This window comes from Pseudorca crassidens, chromosome 1, assembly GCF_039906515.1.
Source record: "Pseudorca crassidens isolate mPseCra1 chromosome 1, mPseCra1.hap1, whole genome shotgun sequence".
NCBI classification, from domain to species: domain Eukaryota; kingdom Metazoa; phylum Chordata; class Mammalia; order Artiodactyla; family Delphinidae; genus Pseudorca; species Pseudorca crassidens.
This window is the reverse complement of record NC_090296.1, coordinates 103,213,865-103,227,014: the sequence shown is the minus strand read 5'-3', so window position 1 is coordinate 103,227,014 and position 13,150 is coordinate 103,213,865. Positions and strand designations below refer to the sequence as shown.

Below are 13,150 nucleotides of genomic sequence, written 5' to 3'. Positions count from 1 at the left end.
GACCTCTGAAAGTATTAAAACCAGGTGGAAAGCTGCTGTTTCCACCAAGAACAGCATAAGAACACCATGTAAACTAGGTAGCCTTAGGAATGTTACGTTTTTGTTTGGTTTGGTTTTGCCAGTGCTTCTAAAGTCTCGTTCCCTCTCTGTACTTGTTGTAATTAAATATTTCTTTCCTTTTCTAATTTTTTTCTCCCTAAGGTCACAGAGCAGTGAGATGATTAAGGATTAGAGTTCAGGCAATGTAAGCTCCGAAGCATCTTTCTTAACCACCAGGGTGATCTTCTCTTAATTTATCCTCCTCCCTCTCTAACGTTGTGTATTACTTGTGTATGTATCTGTTTCTTCCAGAATGTGTTTAGTTCATGCTTAATTGTCATCTAATCCAGCCCACTTCTAGCATAGTGTTTTCTTGTACACAGGAGTTGGCCCATAGTATTTAATGAAAACAAGTGACAGCGATATGAGTTAACGGTATTTATGTAGCGTTAGTGTATAGGACATGTGCTTGTTTACTTTGAGTATGACAGTTTATCACAACATCCAAGTGCTTTGTGAACATTGGGCTGAAGTGCATAGCAGATAATGCCATAATGATCACAACTCTGAAAGTGAACTGTATTCTGATTTTAACTGGTACACTGAGAGCAGTATTTTAAATTTTCCAGAGCATTAGGCATGCATTCATCTTAGAGACCGGACAGAAATATTGTACTTTTTGATTCAGATTTAACTGAGATGACTTCTGGGGTATGATGCAAGGTACCCAGCTGTTCATGATCTACCCCTCTGAACCTCCCATGGAAAAGGCCATGAAAACAAAAATAAATGATGTAAAGTCATAGCAGCACTGGAAATTAGGGGTATCAATCAAAGGTTTCCCTATTTCTGGGAGGGACTTTGCCTAAGTTTAGGGCAGCTGGATAGACTGAGAGATATTCGGTGACTATCCTGGTCTAAACTCCTAAAATATTCACCTGACTAGAGAAGAAACGGGAAGATATTTCTGGGAACCCTACACTGTACACCCCCATATCAGAAATGCGAGGCCTAGGCGGCTGGCCAGCAAGGCTTTTGATCACTTTCCTCTTCCATGGTAATGGCTTCCAGATGCAATAAAGCTGTCACGTGTTTCCCACACCTTCTCACTTTACATCCATTAAAGAGTACACAACTCCCAAGACTGCAATACAGCCTGTGCAATAGGGAATGGGCAACGGGATTAGAAGCTAGTTAGAAGAAAGGGTTGGAAGAATACCGGGAACAGTATACCGTGGGGATTAACTCTAACCTCCTATGTTCTGCTCTAGCAAGACAAGAATTCACAAGTTGTTTACATTATCCAGGAAAAGAAATCCAGCTCTCATACTTAAAGAGCCCACCAATAGGAGCAGGTAAATATCTTTGCCCAATCTAAAAGCAAACTGCATTAGAATAAAGTCATGGCACACAGGGAACCTTTTTAGAGGCTCACCTGCCATTATAAGATCTGCAGGTGAGTACTGGTAACACGCTGGTGGTCTACAAATACTGATTCAAAGGACCCTGTAAGTTGCCAAACAAGCAGGATGCAAACATCTTTGTACATTATTATCTCAACAGACATACAAGCGCTTGTGTGTGCATGCACACACACACACACACACATTTATACAACAAAAATAACCAAATAAAATGGTCACAGTGTCATCTCTCGGTGGAGCTACAAACTTTTGTTATTTAAAAAAATATGTCCTTTTTTTTTCAGAGGGGAAGATGGCAGAAGAGTAAGACGCGGAGATCACCTTCCTCCCCACAGATACACAAGAAATACATCTACACGTGGAACAACTCCTACAGAACACCTACTGAATGCTGGCAGAAGACTTCAGACCTCCCAAAAGGCAAGAAACTCCACACATACGTGGGAAGGGCAAAAGAAAAAAGAATAAACAGAGACAAAAGGATAGGGACGGGACCTGCATCAGTGGGAGGGAGCTGTGAAGGAAGAAAGGTTTCCACAAACTAGGAAGTCCATTTGCGGGCAGAGAATGCGGGTGGCGGAAGGGGGGAAGCTTCGGAGCCACGGAGAAGAGCATAGCAACAGGGGTGCACAGGGCAAAGCGGAGAGATTCCCGCACAGAGGATCGATGTCGACTGGCACTCAACAGCCTGAGAGGCTTTGTCTGCTTACCCGCCAGGGCAGGCGGGGCTGGGAGCCGAGGCTCCGGCTTCGGTTGGAGCGCAGGGAGAGAACTGGGGTTGGCGGTGTGAACACAGCCTGAAGGGGGTTAGTGCACCACGGCCAGCCAGGAGGGAGTCCGGGGAAAAGTCTGGACCTGCCGAAGAGGCAAGAGACTTTTTCTTCCCTCTTTGTTTCCTGGTGCACGAGGAGAGGGGATTAAGAGCGCTGCTTAAAGGAGCTCCAGAGATGGGCGCGAGCTGCGGCTAACAGCCCGGACCCCAGAGACGGGCATGAGACGCTAAGGCTGCTGCTGCCTCCACCAAGAAGCCTGTGTGCAAGCACAGGTCACTATCCACACCCACCTTCCAGGTAGCATGTGCAGCCCGCCACTGCCAGGGTCCCGGGATCCAGGGACAACTCCCCCGGGAGAACGCACGATGTGCCTCAGGCTGGTGCAACATCACACCGGCCTGTGCCACCGCAGGCTCACCCGGCACTCCATGCCCCTCCCTCCTCCCCGCCTGAGTGAGCCGGAGCTCCCGAATCAGCGGCTCCTTTAACCCCGTCCTGTCTGAGCGAAGAACAGACGCCCTCCGCCAACCTACACGCAGAGGCGGGGCCAAATCCAAAACTGAGCCCCGGGAGCAGTGAGACCAAAGAAGAGAAAGGGAAATCTCTCCCAGCAGCCTCAGAAGCAGCGAATTAAAGCTCCACAATCAACTTGATGTACGCTGCATCTGTGGAATACATGAATAGACAAGGAATGATCCCAAATTGAGGAGGTGGACTTTGAGAGCAAGATTTATGATTTTTCCCCTTTAACTCTTTTTGTGAGTGTGTATGTGTATGCTTATGTGTGAGATTTTGTCTGTATAGCTTTGCTTCCACCATTTGTCCTAGGGTTCTATCCGTCCGCCTTTTTTATTCTTTAAAAAAAATTTTTTTTTCCTAATAATTATTTTTTATTTTAATAACTTTATTTTACTTTATCTTACTTTATTTTATCTTCTTTCTTTCTTTCCCTCCCTCCCTCCCTTCCTACATTCCTCTCTTTCTCTCTTCTTTTTCTCCCTTTTATTCTGAGCCGTGTGGATGAAAGGCTCTTGGTGCTCCAGCCAGGCGTCAGGGCTCTGCCTTTGACGTGGGAGACCCAACTTCAGGACACTGGACCACAAGAGACCTCCGAGCTCCACATAATACCAAACGCCGAAAATCTCCCAGAGATCTCCATCTCAATGCCAGCACCCAGCTTCCCTCAATGAGCAGCAAGCTACAGTGCTGGACACCCTATGCCAAACAACTAGGAAAACAGGGACACAACCCCACCCATTAGCAGAGAGGCTACCTAAAATCATAATAAGTCCACAGACACCCCAAAACACACCACCAGAAGTGGACCTGCCCACCAGAGAGACAAGATCCAGCCTCATCCACCAGAACACAGGCACTAGTCCCCTCCACCAGGAAGCCTACACAACCCACTGAACCAAATTTAGCCACTGGGGACAGACACCAAAAACAACGGGAACTACGAACCTGCAGCCTGCAAAAAGGAGACCCCAAACACAGTAACATAAGCAAAATGAGAAGACAGAAAAACACACAGCAGATGAAGGAGCAAGATAAAAACCCACCAGACTTAACAAATGAAGAGGAAACAGGCAGTCTACCTGAAAAAGAATTCAGAATAATAATAGTAAAGATGATCCAAAATGTTGGAAATAGAATAGACAAAATACAAGAAACATTTAACAAGGACCTAGAAGAACTAAAGATGAAACAAGCAACGATGAACAACACAATAAATGAAATTAAAAATACACTAGATGGGATCAATAGCAGAATAACTGAGGCAAAAGAACAGATAAGTGACCTGGAAGATAAAATAGTGGAAATAACTACTGCAGAGCAGAATAAAGAAAAAAGAATGAAAAGAACTGAGGACAGTCTCAGAGACCTCTGGGACAACATTAAACGCATCAACATTCGAATTATAGGGGTTCCAGAAGAAGAAGAGAAAAAGAAAGGGACTGAGAAAATATTTGAAGAGATTATAGTTGAAAACGTCCCTAATATGGGAAAGGAAATAATTAATCAAGTCCAGGAAGCACAGAGAGTCCCATACAGGGTAAATCCAAGGAGAAATATGCCAAGACACATAATAATCAAACTGTCAAAAATTAAATACAAAGAAAACATATTAAAAGCAGCAAGGGAAAAACAACAAATAACACACAAGCGGATCCCCATAAGGTTAACAGCTGATCTTTCAGCAGAAACTCTGCAAGCCAGAAGGGAACGGCAGGACATATGTAAAGTGATGAAGGAGAAGAACATGCAACCAAGATTACTCTACCCAGCAAGGATCTCGTTCAGATTTGATGGAGAAATTAAATCCTTTACAGACAAGCAAAAGCTGAGAGAGTTCAGCACAACCAAACCATCTTTACAACAACTGCTAAAGAAACTTCTCTAGGCAGGAAACACAAGAGGAGGAAAAGACCTACAATAATGAACCCAAAACAATTAAGAAAATGGGAATAGGAACATACATATCGATAATTACCTTAAATGTAAATGGACTAAATGCTCCCACCAAAAGACACAGATTGGCTGAATGGATACAGAAATAAGACTCATATATATGCTGTCTACAAGAGACCCACTTCAGACCTAGAGACACATACAGACTGAAGGTAAGGGGATGGAAAAAGATATTCCATGCAAATGGAAACCAAAAGAAAGCTGGAGTAGCAATTCTCATATCAGACAAAACAGACTTAAAAATAAACACTATTAGAAGAGACAAAGAAGGATATACATAATGATCAAGGGATCAATCCAAGAAGAAGATATAACAATTTTAAATATTTATGCACCCAACATAGGAGCACCTCAATACATAAGGCAAATACTAACAGCCATAAAAGGGGAAATCGACAGTAACACATTCATAGGAGGGGACTTTAACACCCCACTTTCACCGATGCACACATCATCCAAAATGAAAATGAATAAGGAAAAAAAGCTTTAAATGATACATTAAACAAGACGGACTTAATTGATATTTATAGGACATTCCATCCAAAAACAACAGAATACACATTTTTCTCAAGTGCTCATGGAACATTCTCCAGGATAGATCATATCTTGGGTCACAAGTTAAGCCTTAGTAAATTTAAGAAAATTGAAATTGTATCAAGTATCTTTTCTGACTACAACGCCATGAGACTAGATATCAATTACAGGAAAAGATCTGTAAAAAATACAAACACATGGAGGCTAAACAATACACTACTTAATAACGAAGTGATCACTGAAGAATTCAAAGAGGAAATAAAAAAATACCCAGAAGCAAATAACAATGGAGACACGATGACCCAAAACCTATGGGATGCAGCAAAAGCAGTTCTAAGAGGGAAGTTTATAGCAATACAATCCTACCTTAAGAAACAGGAAACATCTCAAATAAACAACCTAACCTTACACCTAAAGCAATTAGAGAAAGAAGAACAAAAAAACCCCAAAGTTAGCAGAAGGAAAGAAAACATAAAAATCAGATCAGAAATAAATGAAAAAGAAATGAAGGAAACAACAGCAAAGATGAATAAAACTAAAAGCTGGTTCTTTGAGAAGATAAACAAAATTGGTAAACCATTAGCCAGACTCATCAAGAAAAAAAGGGAGAAGACTCAAATCAGTAGAATTAGAAACGAAAAACAAGTAACAACTGACACTGCAGAAATACAAAAGATCATGAGAGATTACTACAAGAAACTCTATGCCAATAAAAGGACAACCTGAAAGAAATGGACAAAACCTTAGAAATCCACAACCTGCCAAGACTGAATCAGGAAGAAATAGAAAATATGAACAAGCACTGAAATTGAAACTGTGATTAAAAATCTTCAAACAAACAAAACCCCAGGACCAGATGGCTTCACAGGCGAATTCTATCAAACATATTGAGAAGAGCTAACACCTATCCTTCTCAAACTCTTCCAAAATAGAGCAGAGGGAGGAACACTCCCAAACTTATTCTACGAGGCTACCATCACCCTGATACCAAAACCAGACAAGGATGTCACAAAGAAAGAAAACTACAGGCCAATATCACTGATGAACATAGATGCAAAAATCCTCAACAAAATACTACAAAACAGAATCCAACAGCACATTAAAAGGGTCATACACCATGATCACGTGGGGTTTATTCCAGGAATGCAAGGATTCTTCAATATACGCAAATCAACATGATATACCATATTAACAAATTGAAGGAGAAAAACCATGTGATCATCTCAATAGATGCAGAGAAAGCTTTTGACAAAATTCAACACCCATTTATGATAAAAACCCTGCAGAATGTAGGCATAGAGGGAACTTTCCTCAACATAATAAAGGCCATATATGACAAACCCACAGCCAACATCATCCTCAATGGTGAAAAACTGAAAGCATTTCCACTAAGATCAGGAACAAGACAAAGTTGCCCACTCTCACCACTCTTATTCAACATAGTTTTGGAAGTTTTAGCCACAGCAATCAGAGAAGAAAAGGAAATAAAAGGAATCCAAGTCGAAAAAGAAGAAGTAAAGCTGTCATTGTTTGCAGATGACATGATACTATTTACAGAGAATCCTAAAGATGCTACCAGAAAACTACTAGAGCTAATCAATGAATTTGGTAAAGTAGCAGGATACAAAATGCACAGAAATCTCTGGCATTCCTATATATTAATGATGAAAAATCTGAGAGTGAAATCAAGAAAACACTCCCATTTACCACTGCAACAAAAAGAATAAAATATCTAGGAATAAAACTACCCAAGGAGACAAAAGACCTGTATGCAGAAAATTATAAGACACTGATGAAAGAAATGAAAGATGATCCAAATAGACGGAGAGATATACCATGTTTTTGGATTGGAAGAATGAACATTGTGAAAATGACTCTACTACCCAAAGCAATCTACAGATTCAATGCAATCCTTATCAAACTACCACTGGCATTTTTCAGAGAAGTAGAACAAAAAATTTCACAATTTGTATGAAAACACAAGCAATCCCGAATAGCAAAAGCAATCTTGAGAACGAAAAACGGAGCTGGAGGAATCAGGCTCCCTGACCTCAGACTATACTACAAAACTACAGTAATCAAGACAGTATGGAACTGGCACAAAAACAGAAAGATAGATCAATGGAACAGGATAGAAAGCCCAGAGATAAACCCATGCACATATGGTCACCTTATCTTTGATAAAGGAGGCAGGAATGTACAGTGGAGAAAGGACAGACTCTTCAATAAGTGGTGCTGGGAAAACTGGACAGGTACATGTAAAAGTATGAGATTAGATCACTCCCTAACACCATACACACAAAAAAAGCTCAAAATGGATTAAATACCTAAATGTAAGCCCAGAAACTATCAAACTCTTAGAGGAAAACATAGGCAGAACACTCTATGACGTAAATCACAGCAAGATTCTTTTTGACCCACCTCCTAGGGAAATGGAAATAAAAACAAAAACAAACAAATGGAACCTAGTGAAACTTAAAAGCTTTTGCACAACAAAGGAAACCATAAACAACACCAAAAGACAACCCTCAGAATGGGAGAAAATATTTGCAAATGAAGAAACTGACAAAGGATTAATCTCCAAAATTTACAAGCAGCTAATGCAGCTCAATAACAAACAAATAACCCAATCCAAAAACGGGTAGAAGACCTAAATAGACGTTTCTCCAAAGAAGATATACAGACTGCCAACAAACACATGAAAGAATGCTCAACATCATTAATCGTTAGAGAAATGCAAATCAAAACTACAATGAGATATCATCTCATACCTGTCAGATTGGCCATCATCAGAAAATCTAGAAACAATAAATGCTGGAGAGGGTGTGGAGAAAAGGGAACACTCTTCCACTGCTGGTGGGAATTTGAATTGGTACAGCCATTATGGAGAACAGTATGGAGGTTCCTTAAAAAACTACAAATAGAACTACCATATGACCCAGCAATCCCACTACTGGGCATATACCGTAAGAAAACCATAATTGAAAAAGAGTCATGTACCAAAATGTTCATTGCAGCTCTATTTACAATAGCCTGGAGATGGAATCAACCTAAGCGTCCATTATCAGATGAATGGATAAAGAAGATGTGGCACATATATACAATGGAATATTACTCAGCCCTAAAAAGAAATGAAATTGAGCTATTTGTAATGAGGTGGATGGACCTAGAGTCTGTCATACTGAGTGAAGTAAGTCAGAAAGAGAAAGACAAATACTGTATGCTAACACATATATATGGAATTTAAGAAAAAAAAATGTCATTAAGAACCTAGGGGTAAGACAGGAATAAAGACACAGACCTACTAGAGAATGGACTTGAGGATATGGGGAGGGGGAAGGGTAAGCTGTGACAAAGCGAGAGAGTGGCATGGATATATATACACTACCAAACGTAAAATAGCTAGCTAGTGGGAAGCAGCCGCATAGCACAGGGGGATCAGCTCGGTGCTTTGTGACCACCTAGAGGGGTGGGATAGGGAGGGTGAGAGGGAGGGAGATGCAAGCGGGAAGAGATATGGGAACATACGTATATGTATAAGTGATTCACTTTATTATAAAGCAAAAACTAACACACCATTGTAAAGCAATTATACTCCAATAAAGATGGAAAATATAATATATATATGTGTATATATATCCTGTATTTTTAAAAGTAATTACTATTAGCATGTTTTACTACCATAATCAGAAAAATATTTTAGTTATATATATATTTATAGTTTTTAAATGTTAATTCAACTTTTGCTCTATTGTTGATTTTATGTCTCTTTGTAACTTTTAGCATCAATAGAAACAAAGTAATACAAATCCTTTTAAAATTTTTGCTTGACTAAAGTAAAAATTTCTTTTGTACTTTGCTTTGCTAAGAAAGCCACAAAACCTTTAAAGTAGGTAATGTAAAAAGCCTATATTATTCTTTATGTATCATTAAGTAAGATTTTTGTGAAGTTAAACAAATCACCCATAAAATAATTTTTTTTTCAAAATTTACCAGACCGAATTTCTGAATAATGAGTAAATGCAAAAAATGCCATAAAATTACTATGCAATAGATGCCAGTTTTAGTACAGTAAATAAAATATATCAAGAATTTTAAAGATATTAAATGATCTTGGCTCATAACTTCCTAATGCAAAATACAGGGCTGCGAATGGTGAAGATATGAAAAAGTGACAAAACGAGAGAGTGGCATGGACATATATACACTACCAAACGTAAAATAGCTAGCTAGTGGGAAGCAGCCGCATAGCACAGGGAGATCAGCTCAGTGCTGTGTGACCACCTAGAGGGGTGGGATAGGGAGGGTGGGTGGGAGGGAGAAGCAAGGGGGAAGAGATATGGGAACCTATGTATAACTGATTCACTTTGTTATAAAGCAGAAACTAACACCATTGTAAAGCAATTATACTCCACTAAAGATGTAAAAAAAAAAAAAAAGGAGAATGAGAAAAACCCAATATTTCACTTAATAATATTGTTCTTCCCATTAGATTTTTACATCAGTTTCAATATCAAATTATCATTACTATGGTGTTTTTCTTGGTAGATTAAAACTGTAAACAAAAATTCTGTTGTTTTTTAAAAGGAAAATAGATCAAATTCATAAATATGAACCTCCTAAATTTGGTCAGAACTTAGTTGAACATGTCTCAATATACCTAAAGATTAAACACACAATACTCAGGAAGTAGTTGTCACATTTTTGAACTTATATTAAAATGTTCGAGGCCTCCCTGGTGGCGCAGTGGTTGAGAGTCCACCTGCCAATTCAGGGGACACGGGTTCGTGCCCCTGTCCAGGAAGATCCCACATGCCGCGGAGCGGCTGGGCCCGTGAGCCATGGCCGCTGAGCCTGCGCGTCTGGAGCCTGTGTTCCGCAATGGGAGAGGTCCGCGTACCGCAAAATAAATAAATAAATAAATAAATAAATAAATAAATAAATAAATAAATAAATAAAATGTTCTTCATAGAATTAGTGACTCAGGAGATAAACCATCAGTTGGAATACCAAGATTAAAATGTTAAGCATTTGATATTAACTAAACAAATAAAACACAATCTCAGAAATAGAATTTTCAGGTCACTCTAAGAAGTGTAATCTTTTACCTGGTTGGTACAAATTATCTGTCCTTTTTTAGAAACTGTGACCAGGAGCTGGGTAAGTTAAGGACAGCAGCTGTCATTACCAAACCAATAATTTATGTTGAACTTGCCTTTCCACGTTCACTTTTAACCCTAAATGATAAATGATTAGGCAGCCAATAAAATATAGGTAGTTGTGATACCAACCAGGGCCCTGTGGGTCTCCTGGGCACAAAAGTCTTTCTATGTCCCCCCATTTCTTTGATTACAGGAAACAGGCTTCCTTCAGCCTCCATGACCCTCCCTGACTTCCAAGGGGCAGATTCAAGCAGCTGTTAATTAGGGAAGGGAGGGGATGCAAGGCAAGGGAGAAACCAACAGTCAAGAGAAACAACAGTGCAGCCTTGGGGCAGGGTCCCAGTTTCCCATCAAGTGATGCACACAAAATATCTTTGAGCTGTTTTGTAGATACTGAAACCCCCACCAGGTGGGAGAAGTTATCCGTTAAGGATGGTGTGCTGCCCACTAGCACAGAGACCCCAGACTGATTGGAACCAGAAGGTTGATGATGCTGACTCCCACTTACCTCACCACCAACCCATCAGAAGAATGTCCACAAGCTGATCATGCCCTCTTTGAACCATTACTATAAAACTCCTCACTACCCTCTTCAAGTTGGGACACACAGTTTTGAGGCCATTAGCCCGCTGTGGCCCCCTTTGACTGGCAAAGCAGTAAAGCTATTCTTTTCAGCTTCACCCAAAACTCTGTCTCCAAGATTTAATTTGGTGTCGGGGTCCAGAGGCCCGATTCAGCTTCAGTAGTATGCATCAAAGTACACATTTCTTAGATGAGTGAAGGACAGAAAGAAAAAAGAGACAAATTTCAAAGAAGTAAAGATATTCATTAGGGTTAGGGGCTACATTTCCTAGAAATCTTGCAGAAATAGTCACCAAAAAGCTTTTTTTGGTATGTGGAGGGGAGTGGGGGTGGGTAGGGAGGGATAACTGGTGGTCAATTTAGAGTTATAGGTACCATGGCATAGAGATGATTCATTCTAGTCCTTTCCCTGTTCTGTGGCCTTAGAAAAGTAACTTAATCACTCTTAGATTCAGTTTCTCCATCTGTAAAATCAAAGAGCTATTAAAGATTGTACGGATTAGATATTCTAACATGCTATGAATCTCTGAATACAGGTAACACATCTGGCCTACACATACACATTACTTTTCCCTACCAACAACATTTGGTTCATTGGATCCAATGGTTAGTTGGGATGACAAGGAAGCAGCGGACAAGGGAGTCATCCTGAGGCATCCTTTGCTCTTTGAGAGTTTTCAACTAACAGACTTCTATGTGATCTTTAATTTGGCAGTATTTGCCTCTGAGTTTATGCGTGCCCATTCTTTATGCAAGGTTACTGTCAAGGTAAACTTACTTGCTTCTAACCATCACCTTGAAAATCATTTCCTTTTAAGGCTGCAGTTCTAATACTACTTAAATTATTCCCAGGGGGAGAGGGGAGAGGGGAACAGGATTAAAAGTACAATTAACAATTTAAAATGACTCAGTATATCCCTGCAGCAAACCATTCCCTCAAAAAGCACACCTTCAATAAAATAGGTCAAACAGTACTACTGAATAATCTCTCAAAGTGTTTAACATTTCCCCAAAAAGACATGATTAAAAAACAGTGGATTAATAATGTTAAAATCACTTGACTTTGTTTTTGCCAGAAAATGGGGTTAGTGTTAAACCAATTTAACAAACGGAATTTCAATGCCATGGGAAAATTAGTCACAAACTCCAGAAAGATGCTTAGATTGCCAAAAATGAGATAGTTACTGGCATGTTTTCAGCTGAAGCAACTGCTACATTATCAACCATTCATTCTCAAAATACTGTTAACAAAATATTAGGAAATTATTTGTATTTCAAATAACAAATCTGGATTCAGCTCACTTGCTATTGTCTTATTTTTTGTTTTCATCAAAACAATGATCTAACTCGTCTGCCTTTCCATGGACAATTCTGCCTAATCACACCCATCTTGTGGTTTCAAAGGATGGGAAACGCCTCTGATTCAAAAGATTTAAAAATCAGTTATTATGAAAATAGGAACAGTATGATTGGAAACAAGCACTAAAATGCAAACAATGATTCTTAGATCCTTAGAAGAGATTTCAGAGAAACAATGTAAGATGAAAGGAAAGACTATCTGTATTTCTAATGTTAGAAATACACTAAAATAATATTTATCACATTTGCTCTTGAAAATTCAGATTAGCATGCATTTCAGTGATTTTATTCATTGTTGTCACTAAACAGGGGCTAAAATATTTAAAGATCACTTCTCCTCTGGCCAAAAGCATCATAGCTTTTCACAGATGCTATGGATTGCTCAAACTCAGTTATGGAGGTTTTGAGTATCTGGGCACTGGTGAGGGACAGGAAAGTAATGAAATAAGTAGGGTTTAGAGAAATGATGGAAGTTGAAGAGCAAGTAAGGATGGGACCCTCAGGCTGCCTATCAGCTTTTTCTGAAACCTCTCCTCAACTGTGCCTGGACTGGTCCCTCCATGTCTACACCCTTACAGCTCCCATGCATGCCCCCATATACTGTCTTCTTATTATGCAATTTATTGGTTCGGCTGCTAAAAAGGTTTGTTTGAGTTTTTCTGTAACATCTTACAGAAAAACCAGAATGAATTTTTTGGCCAACCCAATATTCTTCCTCTTCTCCCCAGATTAGGAGCTCACTGGGGACAAGAGCTTCTTTTATTGCCATATCCGCAATGTGCTGTGTAAGTCCTCGTACTTATAT

At 39.6% G+C, this 13,150-nt stretch overlaps 1 protein-coding gene across 4 annotated transcripts in view; it reads right to left on the bottom strand.

The window, feature by feature from the left end:
- UNC13C (unc-13 homolog C) overlaps positions 1-13,150 on the bottom strand; it is a 615,854-nt gene that overhangs the window by 296,772 nt on the left and 305,932 nt on the right. The window lies entirely within an intron of this gene.